Source organism: Salmo salar, chromosome 09, assembly GCF_965601325.2.
Source record: "Salmo salar chromosome 09, fSalSal1, whole genome shotgun sequence".
In the NCBI taxonomy this organism is placed as follows: Eukaryota; Metazoa; Chordata; class Actinopteri; order Salmoniformes; family Salmonidae; genus Salmo; species Salmo salar.
The window spans coordinates 15,860,249-15,874,283 of NC_138299.1; the positions used below are offsets into that span (position 1 = coordinate 15,860,249).

The window sequence follows — 14,035 nt, forward strand, 5'->3', positions numbered from 1 at the left end:
ATCACACTGTTGTTATGTCCTCATTGGACTCTTTACCTCTCACCCATTGTAGGCTGTGCTCCAGATCCCACAAGTCCATTTCACATGTCCAACAGCAGTAGAACACCCACCTTGACCTCACAACGATGCCAACCATGCCCATTGACACTGTAAACAATATACTGTACAACACATTTAACTCAGCAAGCTAATTTAGTTTATTTTTATGTAAGCGGTCTGGGCTGTAAGCTGTCTAACTGCCAAAGTCCTGAAGAGCCTGGCAGCCCCAGTCCTCGCAAGCTCAGCAACTGGCAGTGTCTTGGACTGCCTCTGGGGTGGGTTGGGGTGGCTGGCCGTGCTGGATTTTCCCAGCATGGGAGAGAGAAAAGTGGCATGTCACTTGGCACAAACTGGTTGAATCAATGTTGCTCAAAGTAATTTGAATATTGTGTCTATGGGAACCAGGGCTATCATTCATTTTGATCTACGGTGTCCACAGATTTATAAGTGAAAATGTCGGTCGGAACCGGTACCAGAACTACGCAGATCCCCTAAACAGGTTTTTACTCCTGAAATGTATGCTTGTCACAACAAAGGGGTTGAATGCTTATTGACTCAAGACATTTCAGCTTTCCATTTTTATATTAATTTGTAAAAATTCTGAAAAACATAATTCCACTTTGACATTATGGGGTATTGTATTTAGGCCAGTGACAAAACAAATCACAATTGAATCCTTTTTAAATTCAGGCTGTAACACAACAAAATTATGAAAAAGTCAAGGGGTGTGAATACATTCTGAAGGCACTGTATTCAACCTTAAAATGAGTAACACATCATGGCCACATTTTGAGATTACTGTTACTATAAATGTTTTCTTATGTAATGATAGAAAGCGTGCATGTTCAAGATAGCATGCAAAGGTTGCAGGTCTGTGGAGATCTTCACCATTGTTATAATAATATGGCCAAAATCTCTAACAGCATTGATCACTTGCACTACAGTATGTACTTCTAATGTAATCTCAACTGCAATCCAAGTAATTTTGGTTGTGATATTAGATGAAGCACAGTGACAACACATGAAGTTGTTGTATAAATACTAAATATTTCACATTGTATTCCCATTTTAACGTTGGACTAGATTCCATCAGATTCACGCTTGCCGATTCACGCTTGCCGATTCACGCTTGTTTTGCGGGTGTCTGAGATGGACCTGCGTTAGAGCTGTCAAATCCACAAGCGGCTCCCAGCATTATACTTAAAGCAAACATTGCCATTGGCTGCACAGAGTTGCATTAAGACAAATCAGCCTTGTTCGAACACTGAAATGTGAGATGTAATCTACACCTCGATTATTTCTATTTATAAACTGGGTGGTTCGAGCCCTGAATGGTGATTGGCTGACAGCTGTGGTTTATCAGACCGTATACCACAGATATGACCCCAACATCTTTTTTTACTGCCCTAATTATGTTGGTAACCAGTTTATAATAGCAATAGGCACCTCTAGGGCTTGTGGTATATGGCCAATATACCACGGCTAAGGGCTGTGTCCAAGCACTCCGTGATGCGTCTTGTCTAAGAACAGCTCTTAGCCGTGGTATATTGGCCATATACCACACCTCCTCATGCCTTATTTCTATTTAGTCTACACATTCTCATTCTGAACTTCTCACAAAAGTGAGACGGGTGTGACTTTGTGACAATGACCACACGAGCAGCCTCTGATTTGACAGCTCTACCTCAGACACCACCAAGGCACCAGCTATGCGGGTGTCGGCTGTTGCCGGTTAACGTGTGATCTGATCTAGGCCTTTTCTGTGCTTTTAAATGGTTGATGACAACTAAACCAAAAATAGAATATTTTTTGTTGGAATTTGGTTGTGCTTTTAGTTGTAACACATTAGGAATTCAACAAACTTCTGGCTGTCTTTTTTGAGTGGGTGAATAAAGGTTGAAATGTCATTGATCAACGTCTCAACCAAATATTACCCACATTTCCATGTTGAAATGACGTGGTGTGCCCAGTGCTCAGCTGTCAAGAGTGGAGAGGGGAGCCAGGGAGCCAGGGAGCCAGCTAGCCAGGCAGCGAGCCTCCAAACAAACGCCTTCAACTGCTAACAACTCCTAGTGACTGCTGCAGAGTAGTTAAATATACACCCATGCTTTAGCCTCCGTCTACACACCGAAAGACTGGGGACAAAGGAAGAGTAAATGAAAAGACCTGGACATGTGACAAAGGACATCATACTGCTGCACCTCTCTCTCCCTGCTGAGCAATGGCTCCTTTCAAACACAGACTTCCTCACCCTTACTCCCTTCCATTCTCTCTCTGTCACAAGCACTCCCTCACTGACTCCTCAAAGAGTGTATTTCCTTGGCTGACTTACAGAGAAAGAGAAAGGGGAGAGAGAGAGAGAGAGAGAGAGAGAGAGGAGAGTGTAAAGAGAATGTGTGTATGAGAGAGGGGAGTAGGGAGAGTGGATAAGCGAGTAGAGCGAGAGAGAGAGACCCAGATCTCTTTGCTGTAGCATTTTATTCTTGACCTGGAATCCTAGAGGAGGAGAAATGAGAGAGCAGAGCTGGTCCGTTGTGATGGTATTCACTCTGTAACAAGGCAGATGAGCATGAGTAGTAGTAGTGAGAAGAGGAATAAGAAGAGGTCGTCAGAGGACATTCATATACGGAAGGACAGACTGAGTCTCCTGTAGGATTACCTTCAGCACCACTCCAAACCTAACCCTGGGGACCAGAAAGAACAGGCAAGAAAGTACAGGTAACTGTCTTCTACATAGTGCGCATTAAGTTGTGAAAGCATGCGTCTCTCCTCTCTAAACAGTTAAACCATTTGCCCGTGCCGTGGCAGGAGCTAAGCTTATCAGCTGAAATGCTCTAGTATTATGAGTTTGAAATGCAGAGAAGACTATTACTGTTGCTGGACTTTGCCAGTGCTGTTCTCCACTGATATACTGTAGGTTAGGGAGTAATGTGTGTCGGAATACCATCTATTTCAATGGAAATGGCTGCGTGCTTTGTGCAGGATGAGTGGGTTAAAATCCATGGTGTCCACATGAATTAAAACACATTGAGTTGATGACATGTTTTTTAAGAGAGTAAAGGTATTTTGACTGTTCTCAGGAGGTAGAATGGTCATTAGCAAGAAGCTAGACACGGCACTGTGACAGCACACACCGGAAAGAGAGTCATTATTCTAGCATTTCCTATAAATCACTACTTATTCCTCTGTCATTGTTATGTAAAAGCAGTGTGAGAAACCCTTCTAGCATTTAACTAGTGAGAATAACTTTCTGAGGACTTCAAGCTGACAACGTAATCCAGACAAATTATGTTCTCCTGAGATATTTAGGCTGGTAGATAAGGAACAGCTAATCCAGATTCCTCTGTTTACATTTGGAATAGATCTCTTCCCTGAACCTTGTCTAGAGGGTCTCAACTTTCTACCTGGTTATTAATTAATTTGAATGGTGTTCAATTATTTCATTTATCACCATGCCATAAATCACAGAACAGTCATGTACATTTGGTTCTCATGAACTGTAATCCATTTGTTAAGGCATACATCACACTGTCTAGCTGGGCCAAAACGAAATCTGCAACATATCTCTCTTTTAAAGGGTTAAAGGGAGTGCAGTACAGGCATACTTTAGGTTAACTGTCATTCATCTCCTCAGCACCTATCTGTCTCTGTCATGCTCCTAATCCAGACCAGCTCTGGGAGAGATAGTAGAGATACTTGTGCTTTTCCCACTCGAGCTGATGTGGTCCTCCAGCACTTAATGATATCATGGTAGATACATGGAGGAGGGGAGAGCGAGATATCCGCCATGAACATTTTTGGCACTTTGTCCAGGTCAGGGATAAGGAGATCCTTTCCAAATGTTTGTGTCAGTAGTTTACTTTACACATGTGAGCGTTTTGCTTCCAGGGGTCACCACAGTTCATTCACATACCTGTGAGATTCAGACACAGTGTCACGTCCTGACCAGTTTAGGGGTTATTTTGTTATTGTAGTTTGGTCAGGACGTGGCAGAGGGTATTTGTTTTATGTGGTGCGGGGTGGTTGTGTGTTTAGTGGTGTATTTGATTTATTATTCTGGGTTTTGGGCACTGGTCTATGTTAATGTATTTCTATGTTTAGTCTAGTTCTTAATATTTCTATGTTTAGTTTATTGGGGATTGGACTCTCAATTGGAGGCAGGTGTTTTCTAGTTGCCTCTGAGAGTCCTATATATAGGTATGTGTTTGTTTTAGTGTTTTGTGGGAGATTGTGCTGTGTATAGCTCTGTGCCTTACCGGCCTGTTATTTGTCGTTGTGTTTTTTTTTTTGTGTACGTATTTATTTTGGTTTACCGTCTTTGTCCGTTTAAATAAAAGAAGATGAGTGCACATTTCCCCGCTGCGTCTTGGTCCACTTTACCCTACGACAACCGTGACACACAGTATTAAAACTGGTCCTGTGTTTTACAATGTCTGAAGAGATATTAAGTCAGACAGACCAAGCTAAATCATACAAGTGCCACAGGTGCAGAGAGGGCACTAGCTTACTCAAACTGCTTCCCTTTCCACTGAGTTTGCCGTTGTCACAGAGCATCTCACGTCACTAAATAATTATGATATTGCATCACTTCCTTCTGATCATTGAGATGACAAGGACATGGCTAAGCTGTGAGGTAATGTAGCTCTATCAGCAGTGGAAGACAACACAGCACAATAGTGAATGTACATCCAGTACTGTTACTGCAGGGTACATCATGCACTAGGCTTTGGAATGTCTAGATTGTTGGATAGAACATATCCAATATTCTAGTTATAGAGAGTGCATAAGGGGTGATTATATCCCCTGGGCATGTGTCCACTGTCCAGTGCACTGCCATCAGCACCAGACCTGGGATAACTACAGTTTTAACTACGCTTTGGGGAAAGTAACTATTCCAGGGGAATAAATAGTTACTTTGGAGGTGACTACAACTATTTGAATACAGATCCCAAAAAGTACTACTTTTTAAAACTATTTGAATACAGATCTCAGAAAGTGACTACTTTTCGAAACTATTTTAATGCAGATCTGAGAAAGCAACTACTTAAAAACAATTTTTGAATACAGATCTCAGGAAGTGGATACCTTTCTGAAACTATTAGATGGGCCGCTTTCAACCAATGGCAGGGCTGTATCTGGAACTGCATGTTGAAGATAGAAATAGAATGAATAGAGCACACACACAATCTCCTGCACTATTCCAATCTATCTCACAGTCATATTTGACGAGTTTTGTTCCAAAATGCTATATACCCTCTGTGACTTCTAGGAAGATTTTAACCCACTCATCCCCAAAAATTCAGGTGATTAGTGATTAATTTACAAGTCAACCCTGTTATGTGAACTGAACTCTCGTTTTAATATGTTGAAACTATTCCTAAAAAAAAAATCCAACACACCTCTGGAATGCATTTTAAGGCTTTACATGCATTTTAGCAAAGATGCAAATGTACAGTATCTACATGTATTTGAAATAAAACTGTTGCCATTGATATTGAAAAAATATATAAATGCAACATGCAACAATTTCAAGGTTTTACTGAGTTAAAGTTCATATAAGGAAATCAGTAAATTGTAATTAATTCATTAGGCCCTAATCTATTGATTTCACATGACTGGGAAAAGAGATATGCATCTGTGTATCAGAAAACCAGTCAGTATCTGGTGTGACCACCATTTGCCTCATGCAGCGTGACACATCTCCTACGCGTAGAGTTGATCAGGCTGTTGATTGTGAACTGTGGAATGTTGTCCCACTCCTCTTCAATGGCTATGCGAAGTTTCTGGATATTGGCGGGAACTGGAACATGCTGTCGTACATGTCGATCCAGAGCATCCCAAACATGGGTGACATGTCTGGTGAGTATGCAGGCCATGGAAGAACTGAACATTTTCAGCTTCCAGGAATTGTGTACAGATCCTTGCGATATGGGGCTGTGCATTATCATGCTGAAACACGAGGTGATGGCAGCGGATGAATGGCACGACAATAGGCCTCAGGATCTCGTCATGGTATCTCTGCGGATTCAAATTGCCATCGATAAAATGCAATTGTGTTCATTGCCCATAGTTTATACCTGCCCATACCATAACACCATCGTCACCATGGTGGCACTCTGTTCACAACGTTGACATCAGCAAACCGTTCGCCCACACGACGCCATACACGCTGTCTGCCATCTGCCCAGTACAGTTGAAACTGGGATTCATCCGTGAAGAGCACACTGCTCCAGCGTGCTAGTGGCCATCGAAGGTGAACGTTTGACCACTGAAGTCAGTTACGACACCGAACTGCAGTCAGGTCAAGACCCTGGTGTGTAAGACTAGCACGCAGATGTACTTCCCTGAGATGGTTTCTGACAGTTTCTGCAGACAGTTTTTGGTTGTGCAAACCCACAGTTTCATCAGCTGTCCGGGTGGCTTGTTTCAGGTGTTCCCGCAGGTGATTAAGCCGGATGTGGAAGACCTGGGCTGGCGTGGTTATATGGGGTCTGCAGATGTGAGGCCAATTGGACGTACTGCCATATTCTCTAAAACAACGTTGGCGGCGGCTTATGGTAGAGAAATTAACATTACATTCTATGGCAAAAGCTCTGGTGGATATTCCTGCAATCAGCATGCCAATTGCACACTCTGTCAAAACTTGAGACATATGTGGCATTGTTGTGATTTTTTTATTGTCCCCAGCACAAGGTGCACCTTTGTAATGATCATCCTGTTTAATCATCTTCTTGATATTCCACACCTGTCAGGTGGATAGATTATCTTGGCAAAGGAGAAATGCTCACTAACAAGGATGTAAACACATTTTGCACAACATTTGACAGAAGTAAGCTTTTTGTGCATACAGAACATTTCTGGGATATTTTATTTAAACTCATGAAACATCAGACCAACACTTTACATGTTGCATTAATATTTTTGTCCAGTGTATATTGAAATGTATTTTTTTCACCATATGAATGGCAACAGAGGTCTGCTTCACGTAGCCAACTCAATGGTCCAACTCATCACTCCTGTGACATTGAGAAGGCATGTTTCTGCTTATAGTGTGTTGTGGGTTTGGGCCAGAGGAAGAAGAGGAGGACCATCCTCCTCAGTGAATTTCATAAAAATGACAATTTTAAAACATTTAAAAAGTTATAATTTTTAGATTACACTATACTAAATATAATCACGTCACCAAATATTTGATTAAAACACTATTTTGCAAAGAAGGTCTACAGTAGCCTCAACAGCACTATGTAGGGTAGCACCATGGTGTAACCGGAGGACAGCTGTCATGTTCTTGTATGTAGGTGGCAGGGAAGTCAGGCGCAGGAGAAACCAAGTTAGTTAATATGGAGTATTTAATAACAAAACCAACTCCAAAACCAATTAGCAAAATAAATGGGTAAAATTACCCGTCGCACCCCGATACACAAACCCACGTAACATAACATCAAAACAATCACCGACAAGTACATGAGGGGAAACAGTGCGTTAAATACACAACATGATTAATTGGATTGGAAACAGGTGTGTAGGAAGACAAGACAAAACCAATGGAAAATGAAAAACTGATCGATGATGGCTAGAAGACAGGTGACGTCGACCGCCGAGCACCACCCGAGCAAGGAGGGGCATTGACTTCGGCAGAAATCATGACAACAGCTAGCTTCTGTCCTCCTCTGGGTACATTGACTTCAATACAAAACCCAGAAGGCTCACGGTTCTCACTACCCATCCATAGACTTAAACAGTAATTATGACAACTTCCGGAGGACGTCCTCCAGCCTATCAGAGCTCTTGCAGCATAAACTGACATGTTGTCCACCCAATCAAAGGATCAGAGAATTACTGAAAGCATAAGCTACAGCTAGCTAGCACTGCAGTTTATAAAATGTGGTGAGTAGTTGACTCAAAGAGAGAGATAGACAATAATTGAACAGTTTTGAACAAATGAATTTCTTCCAAAATGAAGGAGAAGCAAGAGAGAAATAGAGAGTTTGTATTTTTTTTTACTTTCAGTTTCACTTACTTAGCTAGCAAATGCAGCTAGCTAGTTTAGCTTACTGAAACACTCTGCTCCAACAGAGGGATGCTTACTGACAGTACACTAACGTTACTGCATGATTGTAGCGGGTTTACTAACGCGTTAGTTCTATTAGCTTTGCTGACTATGACGTTACTTTAGCTAATATGGTGACAACGATGTAGGCTGTTTGTAGAGGTTTGGCTTGGAAAGGCTTTTTCGCTTGGTCACATACAGCTAATTTGTTGTGCATTAAAGTCCACAAGCGAAGGGAAGAAAAGGAATACATTGTGGCTGTTATGAAAGTGAACTCTGTTCACGTGTGATCAGGGTGTATTCATTTAGCCGATTCTGTTGAGAAACATTTGTTAAACAGAAGCAAACAGAACGTAACAGGGATAAACATACCTGAATTTGTCCAATAGAAATTCTTGTTTGTAACTGTTGGACTAATGTCACCTCAAATTTGTCTCTCGACCTGTGCGCACCTACGTTGTAAATGTTCATTTATAGGCAAGGTTGTAGCAACCTCATGATGGGTATAGGGAAAATTTGAGAATCATGTAGTACCCTAAACTTATCACTGTTACATTGAACTGGGTGAATGGAATATGAATGAAAGTCATCCAATATGCTGTAAAGGAAATAAGGCCATGCTCATAAAAAACAAAAATGGTCCTCCCTCATCTTAAACTGCACTGACCGCCACTGGGCCAGACTGCCTATAGTGGGTTGTGGGAGTGGGCCAGACTGCCAATATTTTATTTTTTATTTATTTAACTATTATTTAACTAGGCAAGTCAGATAACCTCTACAGGATCAGTGGGTCCCCCACAGGACTGTTGAGCTAACGTAGGATAATGTGATTAACATGAGGTTGTAAGTAACAAGACATTTTCCCAGGACATAGACATATCTGATATTGGCAGAAAGCTTACATTTGTATTAATCTAACTGAACTGTCCAATGTACAGTAGCTATTACAGTGAAAGAATGCCATGCTATTGTTTGAGGAGAGTGCACAGTTATGAACTTGAAAATGTATTAATAAACCAATTAGGCACATTTGGCCAGTGTTGATACAACATTTTGAACAGAAATGCAATGGTTCATTGGATCTGTCAAAAATGATTCACATACACTGATGTCATCTGGTGGCCAAAGTCTAAATTTCACCTAGGCTCAAATAATACATTATGGCCTTTCTCTTGCATTTCAAAAAAATACAAAAAAACGCAGATCTAATGTGTTATATTCTCCTACATTAATGTCACATTTCCACAAACTTCAAAGTGTTTATTTTCAAATGGTTTCAAGAATATGCATATCTTTGCTTCAGGTCCTGAGCTACAGGCAGTTAGATTTGGGTGTCATTTTAGATGAAATTGAAAAAAAGGGTCGGATCCTTTAAGAACAAATTCTTATTTACAATGACGGCCTACCACAGCTAAACCCTAACCCGGTCGACGCAGGGCCATCTGTGCGCCGCCCTATGGGACTCCCAATCACGGCCCGTTGTGATACAGCCTGGAGTGTGTTGTGGTGGTGGGCCAGACTACAGGAAGTGTGTTGTGGTAGTGGGGGAAGTTGGAGGAGTGACCCTGACTCTGGTTGTGGCCAGACAGAGGGTGCTGGGGCTGGTCACTATTCTCCCAGTGGTCACTGTGGTGCAGCCTTCAAACCTGGTGGGGAGACTCAGCAACAGCTGTCCCCGACCCATGTTGTCCCCATCACCCCATCACTAGACCCTAAGTCATGAATGTAAAGAATGTGTCCCAGACCTGGGTTTTACATAGAATGGATGCAGGTTACATTTCCATGTTTTGAAGTATGAAGAAAAACCACAGTGCTTCAGCAGCATAAATTGTATGGCCATGCAGTTGGTGGTCTTTGCTCTTTGATAAAGCTCATTGTGAACCAACATGACATTCTACTAATATTGTGACTGGAGAAGTCCTCTCTTTCTATATGATATCTAAAAGGAACCCTAAGCCTTCTGTATGTCACATACAGTACCAGTCAAAAGTTTGGACACACCTACTCATTCAAGGGTTTTTCTTTATCTTTAAAGAAATTGTACATTCTACATTGTAGAATAATAGTGAAGACATCAAAACTATGAAATAACACATATTAAATCATGTAGTAACCAAAAAAGTGCCAAGAGTATGCAAAGCAAGGCAAAGGGTAGCTACTTTGAAGAATCTCAAATATAAAATATATTTTGATTTGTTTAACACTTGTTTGGTTACTACATGATTCCATGTGTTATTTCATAGTTTTAATGTCTTCACTATTATTCTACAAAGTAGAAAATAGTCAAATTAAAGAAAAACCCTTGAATGAGTAGGTGTGTCGAAACTTTTGACTGGTACTGTATTTATCTATATAGGTCGTCAGTATCTTGGGTCATTGCAAATGGTTCTGACCCTATTCCAACTGACCTTCGCCGTCTCTTCTAGCTAGAAATAGTACTCATGCAAAGAAACTGGCTGCTGAACTTTTGAAAGGTTCATGTATGGAGACTTCGAATTCCCTTGAAGAGAGACTTACTGTAGTTATCATTTGAACTGTAGGGAACTTCATGCAGAGACCACCTGGCTGGGCCTGTGGAATTCCGAAGTGGTTCAGTGGAATTCTAATTTTAGACTTCAGAGAAATGACTGACTTCATGATTTAGTGTGTAAGTCTACTGTATCTGAGTGTGCTTCACCCATGTCTAATTTGCAGACTCTATGGCCTTTATGCAACATCCTGAACATGACCCATGATCCACGCTCCTCAGAATCTCCTTTTAAACATTATATCCAATCACGTCACGTTACTCAAGGAATTTGGCTCTTGATTGGTTGGTGTTCATTTACAGATTATGTAAACCTACTCCATGATGCTCCCTCAATAGATCAAATGAATTGGGTTGCTACCCAGCACAGTAGAGTTGTGAAGATCACATCTATTGTGAGATGCAGCACATGCAAACTTCAAATCAATCAAATCACATGTGCCGAATACAACAGGTGTAGACCTTACTGTGAAGTGCTTACTTACAAGCCCTTAACCAACAGCACAGTTCTTGTTCAGAACATATGGAGATACTTGTATGTGCACATTTTTTATTTTTTTTTGCAAATCTATTCAAAATAAAAAACAGAAATACCTTATTTACATAAGTATTCAGACCTTTTGCTATGAGACCTGAAATTGGGCTCAGGTGTGTCCGGTTTCCATGGATCGTCCTTGAGATGTTTCTACAACTTGATTGGAGTCCACCTGCGGTAAACTCAATTGATTGAACATAATTTGGAAAGGCACACACCTGTATATATAAGGTCCAACAGTTGACAGTGCATGTCAGAGCAAAAAACCAAGCCATGAGTTCAAAGGAGTTGTCCGTAGAGCTCCGAGACAGGATTTTATCGAAGCACAGATCTGGGGAAGGGTACCAAAAAATATCTGCAGCATTTAAGGTCCCCAAAAACACAGTGGCCTCCATTATTCTTCAAAGGAAGAAGTTTGGAACCAAGACTCCTCCTAGAGCTGTTTGCCCGGCCACACTGAGAAATCGGGGGAGAAGGGCCTTGACTCTGACAGAGCTTCAGAGTTCCTCTGTGGAGATGGGAGAACCTTCCAAAAGACAACCATCTCTGCAGCACTCCACTTATCAGGCCTTTATGGTAGAGTGGCCAGACGGAAGCCACTCCTCAGTAAAAGGCACATGACAGCCCACTTGGAGTTTGCCAAAAGGCACCTAAAGACTCTGAGACGATAAGAAATAAGATTCTCTGGTCTGATGAAACCAAGATTGAACTTTTTGGCCTTAATGCCAATGTCAGGTCTGGAAGAAACCTGGCACCATCCCTACAGTGAAGCATGGGGGTGGCAGCATCATGCTGTGGGGATGTTTTTCACCAGCAGGGACTGGGAGACTAGTCAGGATTGAGGAAAAGATGAATGGAGCAAAGTGCAGAGAGATCCTTGAGGTGAAGGTATACCTTCCAACAGGACAACGACTCTAAGCACACAGCCAAGACAACGCAGAAGGGGCTTTGGGACAAGTCTCTGAATGCCCTTGAGTGGCCCAGCCAGAGCCCGGACTTGAACCCGATTGAACATCTCTGGAGAGACCTGAAAATAGCTGTGCAGCGACACTCCCCATCCAACCTAACAGAGCTTGAGAGGATCTGCGGAGAAGAATGGGAGAAACTCCCCAAATACAGGTGTGCCAAGCTTGTAGTGTCATACCCAAGAAGACTCGAGGCTGTAACGCTGCCAAAGGTGCTTCAACAAAGTACTGAGTAAAGGGCCTGAATACTTATGTGAATGTGATTTTTCCAGGGTTTTTTAAACAGATTTTGCTTTATCATTATAGGGTGTTGTGTGTAGATTTATGAAGCAAAAAAAAATAATTTTAATCCATTTTAGAATAAGGCTGTAACTTAACAAAATGTGGAAAAAGTCAAGGGGTCTGTATACTTTCCAAAGGCACTGCACATGGCACTGTTAAGACACTGTGGTCCTCATGTTGAAGAGCCCGTGTTTGCTAATGGTGGAACCTCTAAATTGAACCAACGTAATCAGAAGACTGTGATGATGAAGGGGATACTATGAGTTGAAACCTGGTAGGGAAATGTACATTGCTCTGGCAGGATGACATGTCAGGCGTAAGAAATATTGATGCAGAGTATAAATAGAAGTAGATCACTAGATGTACCATGTCAATATGTATGTAAAGTAGCCAACAAGACAGGGATGATGACTACAATGAACTCTATTCCACATCAAGTAACTCAAGCGAGCAGTAAAATCAGATTTAAAAAACATATAAAACTAAATGTTATGGAACAACGCGGACTGTGAAGAGACACACACAAACAGGCACACACACATACGCACACACGCTAACACACACTCTACACAAACATACATTGTAATGTTGCAATATTGTTGTATTGTGGTATTATACATGTTGTATTGTAGATATGTAGTGGTATAGTAGTGGTGATCATGTGCTCTATTATATACACATTTTTCTTGTTAATCTTGTTTAGACCCCAGGAAGAGTAGCCTTGGCAGCAGCTAAAGGCAATCCTTAATAAATACAAATACAAAATGTCAGCAGGGACCATCATCTCTGAACTTTTAAGAAATTCCAAGTGAAATAAACAGAATTTCCACGTGTAATGTAATGCTATGACATCAATCAACGAGAAATGTGTATAATGTAAGTGTGATCAGCTGTCTCAACCGACAACAGACGTCATCACTCTTCAGTTTAACTAAATTTGTCTCTGGAACACGTCTGTTAGGACCTCAAAGGTCATTGCTTGTCTGCAAAGGAATGTGTCTGCAGAAAGCTGAGACAGACCAATTTGTACCACTACATGGGAAATAGGGAGTGGGACTTGTAAAAACTGTAATACTAATATTTGATTCTAGGCAATTTCTTCCACATTCACGAGTCAAGTTTGATTGAAATATCCGTTCATTGAAATTCTGGTATTTTCTGGCGAGGTCATGTTTTCCTTGTTAAGATGGAAGAGCCTTGGGATCTCATTGCATTTTATAAGTGTCTGCAGGCGTGGTACATTGCCAAACTCCTTCGTGCTGAGGCACAGTTCCCAGCCCATATTTAGTCAAGTTGGATTCATAGCGTGGATATATCAAACTCCCCAAATCAAACTATTGATTTTTCCAAAGACTTTGGAGGGTCCCTGGAATTCCGGCAGCTGCTGGCACTAGTGTCTCAGGGAGTAGGAGCTATCTACTTACCATTGCTGACATTACAGGCCTAATAAGGACCATTCGGCTATGCAGTCTGCGAAGAACCTCTGGAGGAGCGCTGGCGCTGGCACTGGCAGAGGAGGTACAGGCCTCACACAAACAACACCAACGCTAGAGAGGTCTGGGAAGGAGATCATATCCACTGGCTCAATCAGGCTCTCCAACTAAGTTTGTTTATTTCACAGCATGTTCACACACGTT

General features: G+C 41.6%; 1 protein-coding gene across 1 annotated transcript in view; it reads left to right on the plus strand.

The window, feature by feature from the left end:
- Positions 1-2,452: 2,452 nt before the first annotated feature.
- LOC106610770 (filamin-A-interacting protein 1) overlaps positions 2,453-14,035 on the plus strand; it is a 33,690-nt gene continuing 22,107 nt past the window's right edge. Inside the window, exon 1 of the mRNA XM_014210326.3 lies at positions 2,453-2,757. The gene's annotated coding sequence lies outside the window, so the exon portion shown is untranslated. The remainder of the gene's footprint in view (positions 2,758-14,035) is intronic.